Below are 12,249 nucleotides of genomic sequence, written 5' to 3'. Positions count from 1 at the left end.
CCATGGAATATTCCAGAAACCTTGAAGAGACACAGCACCCCTGACTGGAGGAGGGAACAGCTGTATTTGTGGAGGGTCTTGAATGCTACTTTCAAGATTGATTGCTCTTTCCTCAAAGAGCCTTTGGTGGATAGGAGGCTGTCTGTACGCAAAGGCACTGGAGATAGACTGAGGATGTCTTTAATGGCACTCTCTTCGGTCTCCCAGATCCCACTGTCTGCTCCACAGACCCCAAATCCCTGGAATGAGATGACTGCAGAACCTTTCTCTCTCTTCTGCCTCCTTTGACTACTGCTCATCAGCGAAGGTGTTTTCAGCAAATATTTTATAATTACTGGGAGGAAATGGTGCCCTGGCTCTACAATGGCATCAATGAACCCGTTCTGTCTACATTTCTACTTTGCCCCCTCTGCAGGTGGGTGTTTGTCTCTTGTGACCCATGGAGCAGCATCATGTCAGGCTCTTGCCCCCTCATGACTGCAGGGGAAGCAGAGGGAGGGTCTTGCTCTCTATTTGTGGGGGAAAGTCCCCAAAGTCCATAGTCAACTTCACCTGTATCTCATTGCTCAGGAGTGGGTCCAATGCCCACTACTGGCTACAAGGGAGACCATTGAAGGGGTGCCTAAAGAAGGGGCTCCCACTGGCAAAGACTGCTCGTGGGCAATCATGACTCATCTCCTAGGGGTGGGAATGGTGAAGCCAAACAAAACTGAGATTCCAAAAGAAGAAAGAAGGGGAGTGGCAGTTGGGCAAAGTTAGTGGGGCGCTTTGGGCTTTCCTCCCATTTCCTCCTTTCCCGGGTGATGACACTGAGGAGGGACCTGCCCGGGGCCACGGAGTGGTCACTCTGCTCTCTGAGGTCAACACAGAAAAACCAAGGACTGGTGGCCCAGTTCAAATCCTGAAGGCCCTTTTCTCACTGATGGCACTCATAGTTCTTAAGTCTAACTATGCATCAGAGTGTTTACAAAGTGGTTTACAAAGACAATGAATATCCAGGTTCCATCTCATGAGATTCAGATTCAAGTGGTTTGGGGTGAGGCCCCGAAACCCTACTTTTCAAAAGCTTTGGAGGTCTAATGGTATTTTTACTGTGTCAACTTGGCCAGGATACTGTTATAGACTAAGCATTTGTATTCCCCCCAAATTCTGTGTTGAAACCCCACCTCCCAGTGTGATGGTGTTAGGAGGGGAGGCCTTTGGGGAGGTAAACAGGTTTAGATGAGGTCCTGAGGGTGGAGCCCTCATGAATGGGGTTAGTGCCCTTAGAAGACATGAGAGAGCTTGCTTCCCTCTCCGTGGGAATACAATGAGAAGTCGGAGCTCTGCCGCCTAGAAGACGCTCACTGGAATCTGACCGTTGGCCCTCTGATCTCAGTCTTCCAGCCTCCAAAACTATGAGAAATACATTTCTTTTGCTGAGAAGCCACTCGGTCAGTGGTATTCTGTTTTAGCAGCCCGGACTCATCAAGACAGCTGCAGTCTCCGGCTAGTCAATTAAACACTAACTCAGGTGTTGCTGTGAAGGTATTTGTGGCTGTGATCAGAGGCCAAACTCTGTTGACATGTTGACAGGAAGTAAGGGAGCCTAGTCTGGGTGGGCCGGGTTCAATGTGTTGAAAGTCCTCAAGGGCAGACCTGAGGTTTCCCCGGTGAAGTAGAAAGCCCGCCCATGGACACGGCTTCAGCCACGCCCCGATGGTCCAGCCTGCCCTTCCTGACAATACGGATTTCAGACTTGCCCAGCCAGCGCCCACAACCACAGAAGCTCATCTGTGCAAGAAATCTCTTATGATGTACCTCCTGCTGGTTCTGTGTCTCTGGTTGAAGCCAGACTGATACACCAGGTAATTTCAGTGTGCTGCTCAGGCCGACATTAGGGAGTTATTCAGTATTGGTTATGTCAAAGGGCATCAGAATAACCTAACTCAAGGTCAAGGCTCCTCTCTTCTACCTACACCTGTGTGAGGGGAGGTCCGTTAGCTGTAAAATGGGGATCACAGTGTGTACTGCACCCACATCGTATGAAGGTCAAATGCTCTCCTGTGCATAAAGGTTCCGTGAACCCCCGGAGGGAACGGTGCTCTTCTTATGAGTGGGGGCTGTTCTGGGCTATTCATTACCGCGAATGAAATGCCATTCAAACAAAAATAAGTCTGGTTTCCCACCTCCTGTTTCACATCTAAAGTGTAGGACTTTGTCTTACGGTCACCCAACACTTCCTTCCCCCAGTTTGCTCCTCTGGCCCTGCAGGAAGGCACGTGCGAGCCCTCAGACACCCAACCTCATCAGATGCAGCAAAGGGAGGCAGGTCATCCTGGTCTGGGAATTAAAAAAAAAAAAAAAAGAAAAAAAGGCAGAAGCCAGAAGCCAAGAGCTCCACAGTGTTTCCTAAAGTGGACTGTGAATTTTAACCAGTCTACCACCAACATTCTCCAATGGCGTTTTAAGAGGGAGTTTGGTAACAAGGCTCCAGATCTCTGGTGACTTGGACAGTCCTGGAAGTCCCGCTTTGCCTACCACCACCGCATTTCCTTTGGGGGCTGGTGGCACCGCTGCTCCCTCTAGCGGGACCGGGTGGGCACTTTCCTCCCCGGGAAATTCCTCCACCTCCCGCCCTCCGCGCGGTGGGGTCGGGCGTTCAGTCTGACACGTGAGTGCCCTCTGGTGGCGACACGCCGCAGCGACTGCTCCCTGGGCAAGGGCTGGTTTCCTGCAGCTCAGGGATCTTTGCACTGGCTCTGATTTCTTCTTAAGCCACGGTTGCTCACATGCTCAGGTGCAGCCTTTGATAGGTAGAGAAGGTCGGCCTCTTTATCGATTTACAATGTCACCAGCCATCTGCGTATGACCTCAGCCCTTCCTGTCACCTCTCTGGGTTCCATCTCCTCACCTCTAAACAGAGAGGATTGAAATAGATCCTTGCCAGTTTTAGCATTTAGGATTCAAGACCTTGCGGTTCAGGGCCAGTGACATTAGACAAATGCGGTGTATGCAGTGTAGAGGTTCGGGCTTAAAGGAGAGCAAACCCGTGCATCCCTGGGCCTTGCACTGCAGCAGCAGGAGACAGAATAAGCAACTTAGAACAGAAATAAGTTAAGTAGTATGTCAGAAAATGATCGATGCTGCTGCTAAAAATAGAGCCGATGAGGGAGTCAGGAGTGGAAGCCAAGGTGAAGGCTGAGATGATGCACCAGGATAGGACTCTGAGAGCCACCTTTGAGCAGAGACCCGGAGGAAGGGCTCAGTCCTGTGGATCTGGGGGCACTGACTCTATCAGATGAAGGAAAACACCCCACGCAGGCTTGAAGCACAAACCTGCCCCACAGAGTTGAGGACCAGTGAGAAAGAAGGCCCCAAGCCAGCGACTCCGCCCACCAGAAGGCTGCAATGACTGGGTGCGGGGGACCGGATAGGAAAAGGGGGACACCCGCCTAGAACCCTGTTGGCCACGGCGAAGAGTTTATCCTTGACGCTTCAGGAGAGAAGCCACCGGAGGGTTTTGGGCAGAAGAGTGGGATTATCGGCCTTGCGTTTTCACGGGGGCCTGGTCTGTTGGAGCTGTCGGAATGAAACCCCAGACTGAAGGTGGCTTAAACAACAGAAACTTATTTTCTCCCAGTCCTGGTGTTGTGCCCAAGGTTTTAAAATCGCCCCAAATCACCCCAAAACAAACACTAGAGACTGCTAGGGAGACCAAGTCACGCCTGCAAAAGCAAAGGGCCTCTTTATTACAAGCTTAAGCTCCGGCTCACAGACTCCAGCCGATCCGCTGGCCACGTGGAGAGCGTCCCTAACAAAGGCAGGGCAGGGCCTTTTATGCCTTTGGGAGGGGGAATTACAGGAAATGATGACAGGAGTACAGTGAGCCAATCCCTGCCCCCTCATCAACACTGGCAGTTGTGGGAGCCAATCACACCATCCGGAGTACTGACCAATCAGAGTGGGCCCAGGATGCCCCACGTGGGGCATGACTAGGCCCGCCTCTAGAAAGGTCAAAGGTATCTGCCCGGCCTCCCCCGATTGGGCGCGCAGGAGTTATCCCTCCTTATGCGCCCCTTTCAGGAGAAGCTGGCGCCTTCTCCTTTACTTAAAGGGGAAAGGGGAAGGCTGGATCCGACCTGCGGCGGCCGGGGGGGGGAGGCCTCCCCCTCCCCCACCCCCCACAGCGCCGGGCGCATCTCCACCGCGGAGGTGCGCCGGGACCAGCTCCGGGAAGGCTGGGACGGCCCGGTGGTGAGGGCCAGATCGGACCTGCATCCTTACACTGGGGGTTGGAACGTCTAGGATCAAAGTCCGGTTTCTGGTGAGGACCCTCTTCCAGGCTCATGGAGGACAGACGGCCTTCTCACTATGTCCTCACGAGGGGGAGAGGTGAAGCCCTGGGGGGTCTTCCTCTTCTTATCAGGACGTGGACTGAACCCCAATTCCCCCCCCCCACTCGCATCTAAACCTCATGGCCTCCCAAAGCCCCGCCCCTGCCCCCGACCCAACACCATCGCATAGGGGGTGGCCGTCGACATAGGAATGGTGAGGAACACACACACTCAGTCCAGAGCAGTCACGCAGGCCACGCTGTGAGCTACAAGGCACGGGGTGGGTGACAGTGGGGTCGGGGAAAGCTGGGGGCCGTGGGCCGACCCCGTCAGAGGGCCGGTGGCTGGGTCCTGGTCAGTGAGGTAGCAGTGGAGATGTGAGCAGCGGTCCGTTTCTTGCTTTTTTATTTTTTAATGTTTTTTAAATTTATTTTTGAGAGACAGAGAGACAGAGTGAGCAGGGGAGGGCCAGAGAGAGAGGGAGACAAAGAATCCGAAGCAGGCTCCAGGCTCTGAGCTGTCAGCACAGAGCCCCATGCGGGGCTGGAACCCACGAACTATGAGATCATGACCTGAGCGGAAGCTGGGCGCTTAACCACCTGAGCCACCCAGGCGCCCCAGAAGCGGTCCATTTCTGAAGATGGCGGTGAAAGGAGAGACAGTGGGATCTCCTGACGGTCTGAACTCGGAGGCGGACAGAAGGGCGGCCAAGGGTTCCGAACTGGGCATCTGGGAGTTGAGACGTGTTAAGGTTAAGATGTCTATCTGTGGAGAGAATCGAATGTGGAAAGCTCAGGGACTTCAGGGGGGAGTTGTTGCTGAGACCATCACCATACTCTAAAGGGCAAGGGTTTCAGAGTCGGACAGACCTGAAATCTCAGTCCTGTTGCTGGCTGGCTGCGTCAGTCTGGAAAGGTGTCTTAGCTTCTCTGAGCCTTGTTATTTGGGCATATTTATCCATCACCCCCATGGTTAGGTACTGTTCCGGATGCTGGGAATACAGAAATAAACCAAAGGAAGGCCCTGCTGTCAGGGAGCTTACCACTGGCGACATAGGGGTAATACTAAATGACCACTTAAAGGTGACTGAACTTTAAAACTGGAACTGGCCCCAAGAACTCAATATGGTGCTTTGTCCAGTAAACAGCTGATTCTACTGCCCTCTCCTTGCTTTCTACCAATAAGAGGAGTGGCACATGCTTGAATGGACCAGCGAGGGGCCAGAAGACATTTTGAGGGGCCGCCTTCCGGTTCTCCAGAAACTATAGAATGGACTCCCTAAGAACAGAATGTGGAATGTTCTAGAAATTATAGAATGAGACGCTCCCTCCACAGCAGAACACAGCCTCCGATTTTAAATCTTTCACTTCATTCTGGAGCGCAGCTGAACCCAGGATAATGTTACAAATGAGACGCCGCTGCTGGAAGAGGCACAGGTTGGCCACCAAGCTCATAGCAAAGAGCTGGGATGTGTCTTAACATGTATTCGTTTGTGTTGCAAAGCATTATGTTCTGATTACTTCTTTTATTCCAAGAAGGCTTTTCTTGGTGAAAAGGAAACCACAAAGAGATCACCAGGGGCAAGAAGAGGCCCTAGATGGAAGTCTGAGGTTCTGGAACATTCAAAGGGCAGGGGGAGGAGAGACACTGAGAGGCAGCAGCTGTAGAGATGGGGAGGGCAGGAGTGGGCTGGGGAATGTATGAAGACTGAAGGAAGAAAATACAGGAAGATATAGGAAGAGAAGACAGCAAGAGCAAGAAAAACGTTCAGGAAATATGTCTGTGGGTGGGAATTATCTAGACCAGAGAAATGTGGAGTTGAGAAGGGAGTTTTAAAGTGAGGAATGGTTATTATTGGTGGATCTTTCTAATAGGCAAAACCGACAGACATCATTGGCTCATGAGCAAGGCTTGAAATTTTTTTAAAGAACCACAAGTGGGGTTAAGTGTCTGACTCTTGGTTTCAAGTCAGGATCTCACGGTTCCTGAGTTCGAGTCCTGTACTGGGCTCCACACTGACAGTGAGGAACCTGCTTGGGATCCTCTCTCTCTCTGCCACTCCCCTGCTCTCTCTCTTTCCTTCTCTCAAAATAAATAAACAAACTTCAAAGAAAAATGACCACACAGAGTCTACCACACAGGCCTTCAGTCTGAGGTGCCACTGCCTTCTTTAATACAGGAATCTGCTTCTAGATCAACGTAGGTCCAAACTGACCGCCTGGGGTGCTTCCTGCCGGCATGCTTCCCCACCCCTTCTTCTGTACATGCCTTTCTCCCATTTCTCACACACACACACACACACACACACACACACACGCACGCACACGCTTGTACAGGCTGTGAAAACATCTGGGGCTCCAAACAATTAGGCAAACTTAAAGTGACCGGTTTCACATCTTCTCTATCATCAACGCACCAAAGGCACCTGCCATCCATCTAAGGAGAGACATTTCCAATAGCACTTTAATTTTTATGTTTCATCATTATTTATCAAAACTGTGATATATCTGCATATTGATAATGTATTAATAATCATGGTAATGATAACTAAGAAGTTTTTTTACAAAACACCCAATGATTAAAAAAATTAACCCTCAATTCACAAATATTTTTATTATGGAGAAATACGATCGGTGATCAGAAAGACACTCACACATATGACAATATATTATGATAAAAATGTGTAGAGGAGGTGGAAAGGATATAGGATTTTAAGGAGAAAAGGGAGCAAAGTTTTTTTTTTATGTTTTTTTAATTTATTTTTGAGAGACAGAGAGAGACAGCACAAGCAGGGCAGGGTCAGAGAGAGAGGGAGACACAGAATCCGAAGCAGGCTCGAGGCTCTGAGCTGTCAGCACAGAGCCCAATGCAGGGCCCGAACCCACGAACCGTGAGATCATGACCTGAGCTGAAGCCGGATGCCTAACCGACTGAGCCACCCAGGCACCCCGGGAGCAAAGTTTTTAAATTCTTTGTTCTTGTACACTTTAGATGGACAGTTACAAGTATTAAACTGCTGTGGTACTTGTTTTCCACAGGCTATATATATTTTTAAATGTTTATTTATTTTTTGAGAGAGAGAGAAAGACTGCAAGCAGGGAAGGGGCAGAGAGAGAGGGAGGCACAGACACTGAAGTAGGCTCCAGGCTCTGAGCCTGACATGGGACTCAAACTCACAAACTGTGAGATCATGACCTGAGCTGAAGTCAGATGCTCAACCAGCCGAGGAGCCACCCACGCGCCCCTGGGCTATATCTTTAAAAGTAAGGTTGCCGTTTTATTTTAAAATACAAGCATTTATAGTAAGCTGGGAATGTACAGCCTTGCAACTCCTTAAACTTATGTTTCAGAACTTTTAAAGGGAAACTTTAAGATATGTAAGAAAGCTTTTTCTTTTTCTTATATGAAGAATTTTAATATCAAGATTTAAATTTAAAAATTTTTTTGAATGTTTTATTTATTCTTAAGAGAGAGAGAGCAGGAGAGCCGGAGAGCAGCAGAGAGAGAGACACACACACAGAATCTGAAGCAGGCTCCAACAGAGCCTGATACGGGGCTTCAAACCACAAACTGTGAGATCATGACCTGAGCTGAAGTCAGGCGCTCAACCGACTAAGCCACCCAGGCGCCCTAAGATTTACGTTTTTGTGGCAAACTTACCCTACCTAAATGCTGAGAGGTGAGGCCACAAGAAAGTCAGAACCCAACTGCTAAGGGGAGCAACATCTTCTGTGCATTCTGAGGATGGAGGCCAAGGAGGACGGGAGTAGACGGGGCGCTGGGTACAGTGACGGCAAGTGAGCACCCAGGAGGGACTCCCATAAACACATCGTACAGCTCCCGCGAGACCTACGGACGGGTCTTACACAACAATGCGTCAGTCCCACTGGCTTTGGGTCGCAGGCTTCCAAACAGCAGCACCTTCCGGCAGTCGCTCTCTTTCCAGTACTTTTCGCCCAGTCATCTTAAATCAAAGCAACAAGATATATTTGAAGCACTTACTACATGTACATTTGTGGGCAGTGGTTAGATGTAAACAGTTTCTATTGTACGGTATTAGGTATACGCCATCTCATTTAACTTTTAATAACTTTAGTGACATACACTTCATATGCAGTTTAATGTGTATAGTCTAATTCAGTGGTTTTTAGTATATTCGAGGATTTTGTGCACCCATCACCCCTTTATAATGTTAGTACATTTTCATCACCCCTCTCCCCAAAAGAACCCTCTGCTTATTTTTTTTTCTATTTTTTATTTATTTTTGAAAGACAGAGACAGCATGAGCAGGGGAGGGTCAGAGAGAGAGGGAGACAGAATTTGAATGAAGCAGGCTCCAGGCTCTGAGCTAGCTGTCAAGCACAGAGCCAAGGAGCGGCTCGAACCCGAGAACTGTGAGATCATGACCCGAGCAGAAGCCAGATGCTTAACCGACTGAGCCACCCCGGCGCCCCAAGAACCCCCTGCTTACTAGCAGTCACTAGTACTCTCCCCAAATACCTCAGTAAATCTACTGGACCCTTGTCAGGTAGATGATTTACAAATATATTCTCCCATAAATTTTATGGCTTATCTTTTCATTTTTTTATGGTACCCTTTGATCCATAATAGTTTTTTAATTTTGATGAAGTCAATTTATCTACTTTTACTTTTGTTATTGTGCGTTTCTCTTTTTTCCTTTTTCCTTGTTTTTTGTGTGCTTTTCTTTATCATCTCCAAAATCGTTTGCTTAATTCGAGGTCATGAAGATTTACTTTCATATTTCTCCTGAGATTTTTCCAGCCTTAGCTCCTACATTTGGGTCTGTGATCCACTTTGAGACCATCTTTGTAAAGGAGAAGCGGTGGGTGGGGGAGGGGAAGGAAGTCATTCTTTCACAGTTGGGTATCCCGTTGTTTAGCACCATTTATCTCCCACTTTAAATTTCTCATTTAATTTTTGCAATAGTCCAGTGAGGTAGGAATTATTGGCCCTACTTGCAAGGGAGGAAATGAAGGCTCAGGGAGGTTGAGTGGCCGAGGCCCTGAGGAAGTCCACGTAAGCAGTGGAATTTAATGTGACTCCAAAGGCAAGGTTCTTTCAACTATACCAAAATGGGGATCCCCTATAATGCCAGGCAGTTGTAAAACAAACACAAAGAGAGTATTCCTTTGATACGTTTACTTTTTTTTTTTTTTTCCAATTAGATACACCATTCCGAGGAGCTGTTAAGCATCAAGAAGTCTAAGGCTAGGAAAGAAAACAAGCCCAGTTCTTATTTTTAAAAATATAATAATAATAATAATAATACAGTAGAAAAGAGGAATTTCCTACAAATAGGATGGCCTTAGAACTGTGAAAGTTAATTAAGGGAAACCTCTAGAATAGGCCCGGGAGGTTTGGCAAGGAGAGCTCTCAGGCCCTACCACTCATCTTGATTGCAAATTTGATGGGAAGCATGCACCTTGCAGTTGGAAACTTCTTAACCACCCAGAGGAGGAAGAAAGGCTTTGCTCCTCCCCCGGCAACAAGCCAGCCAATGAGAGATGGTCACACCACAGCCAATGAGAAGCCATTCTACTTCTAACTCCCAGTTTACTCCAATGAACTCTTTGTTTCCAACAATCTTCCCACCTCTCGCTTTGTCTGTAAAAGAGCCCCCATCTCCTCCCCACCCTGTGTTTGCCTGTGGTTTTGTCCTAGCTTGTTTGTCCTGGATGGTAGTTCTCTGCTATTCCCAAGTAAACCTACCTTTTGGTGGTAACGTAACAGGCAGTTTTATTTTTAAGGTTAACAGAAGTCAGTCTTTTTATTTTTAAAAGCAACAGAAGTAGTTTACAAGACAGAGTTACAGGCTCCAGAGGGGCATCAGGAGACCAGAGAACCAACACACAGACCGGAATGGAGGTAGGTACCCCCGCCGCTGCGAAGCAGAAGCGGGGATGGTCCTGGGCACAGGCACCAAGGCCAGGGCCTCATGGCTGGGTGGCACCCCACGCTAGACTAGTTGCTCTCAGGTCTTTGCATTGGTAGATCTGGATCCCGGTAGAGGTGGGAGAATCTGGCCGGCTCTGGGGCTTGAGTTGTGTCCCACACTGTGTGGGCACAGGGCTGAGGGGCACTCCGTCCTGTCCACGTGACACACGAGGAGGCATCCTCCAAAATACCACGGGGAATCTGCTGGAAATGTCTACTCCAAAGACAGCAGAGAAGCCGCTCTTCTCTCTGCCAGTCCAGGTGCTTTTTTTTTTTTTTTAATTTTACATCGATGAGCCAGGAAGCCACACCGTCTCCATCTTAACGTTTAGTCCTCTCGGTATTTCCCACAATGCCTCTTTGGGAACCCCAGGGGCCACAGTCCCTTCTTCATAAGCCACATGTGGGCTCTCCTTAGCCAGTTCATCATTGGTTTGATCTTCCAGCCCAGCACGATACTAACAGCTCTACCCTCGTGATCAGTTGGGGATGCACAGGAGGTGTTTGCCCCCTTCAGCGTCAGTCACATTGGAATGAGGGGCCGAGAGTGGTTGGACATGGATGGGCTTTGTCAGAGGAGGACTCTGGGCCACGTCTAGCTTTAGCCTTGTCCATAAATCTATATTAATATTGCTTTGTTTGGAAGCTGAAAATGGGAGGCTTTAGTGTTGGCATTTAGGGGTATAAGAGAAAAGATGTTTGGCCAGTGGCATAAGGAATCAAACAAAAGAAAGGCTGACCAAGCTTTGGAAAGGACAGGAAGACATCGGGTTCCTCCACTGCTGAGCTTCTTGGGAACCACCATCAGACCAGTTCCAACTTTCTCATGTGCCTGACACTCACCTCCAGAGCCCAGTCCTGTGGTGTTGGAGCTGAATGGCTTGGCATGAGCTAGCTCATCACTCGGAGAGGGCTGGGGGACACCATGACTGAAGGAAGGTTGCACCAGGATCTCTTGAAATGTGAGGACTGCAGTTGTCCCAAAGGAAATACAGCGATTAGCCCCAAAAGGGGGCTTTGGATGGGCCTGGAAAGCAAAGCACCAGTCCGCTGCGAACATGTTCAAGGGGAAGCTGCAGAGAAGGGAGGGATCCCGGGACAGATCCCGAGCACGGGTTGGATTAGGCAGATGGAGGGACACCTCTCCAGTCATGGGCTGTTGTGAGGAGGACATCCTAGGTGAGGACGTGGGGAGTTCGCAGCTGTGCTGAAAGGCGGTCCAGAGAGGGGGCCCAGTACGTGGTTTCCAAGTTTTCTATTAATTTCGGGAGGGGATCAGTCAGGCTGAGAGGCAGGTGGATCAGGAGTTTTGGGGTGCAGAAGAGAATTTCTCACTTATTTTCTCATGCTTTTCAAGACTCTGCTCTCAAGAGGGTAGTGCGCTCAGCACACAGGCACACGGTTATACATTAACTACCTTCTCTGACTTTTTTCTCTGCTCGACTGAGTCAGGTTTTCCTCCGGTTCCCACAGTGCAGGGGACCAGCCCACACACCAGAGTCCAAGGGTCTCTGAGTAGGGGGTTGGTGTCGGCGAAATATCTATAAGAAAGAACACAGACAACATGAATGGTGGAAGAGACCACACTTTACCGTGAAACTTGGTGTCTTATATACCATAGGTGATTACATCATTTTTCTAATGATTACATTGTTTGTTGCTTCCAGAAAAATTATTATTTCCAAGGTAGCAAAAACAGAAAATCAAAACAGAAACGAGGCACAGTACAGAAGATCAAAAAACATAATTCATCACTCAAAATACATCAGCAGGGGTTTATTTTAAGTACATAGTGATATTATTAACCGAAGCTTATGACAAGGCTATTTTTTCTTAAAGGCTTAAACAATAGTCTGTGAGTAAGGTGCCCGTAACTAGGGAGGAAGTTTTAATCAGAAAATCTGCCCAGTTACTGAAACCATGATTACCAAGTGGCATGATTAATAGGAGAACTAACCCCAGTCTCTGTTCCACTTAG

This window comes from Suricata suricatta, chromosome 7 (genome assembly GCF_006229205.1).
Source record: "Suricata suricatta isolate VVHF042 chromosome 7, meerkat_22Aug2017_6uvM2_HiC, whole genome shotgun sequence".
In the NCBI taxonomy this organism is placed as follows: Eukaryota; Metazoa; Chordata; class Mammalia; order Carnivora; family Herpestidae; genus Suricata; species Suricata suricatta.
The sequence above is the reverse complement of the archived record's forward strand: the minus strand, read 5'-3'. Positions refer to the sequence as shown.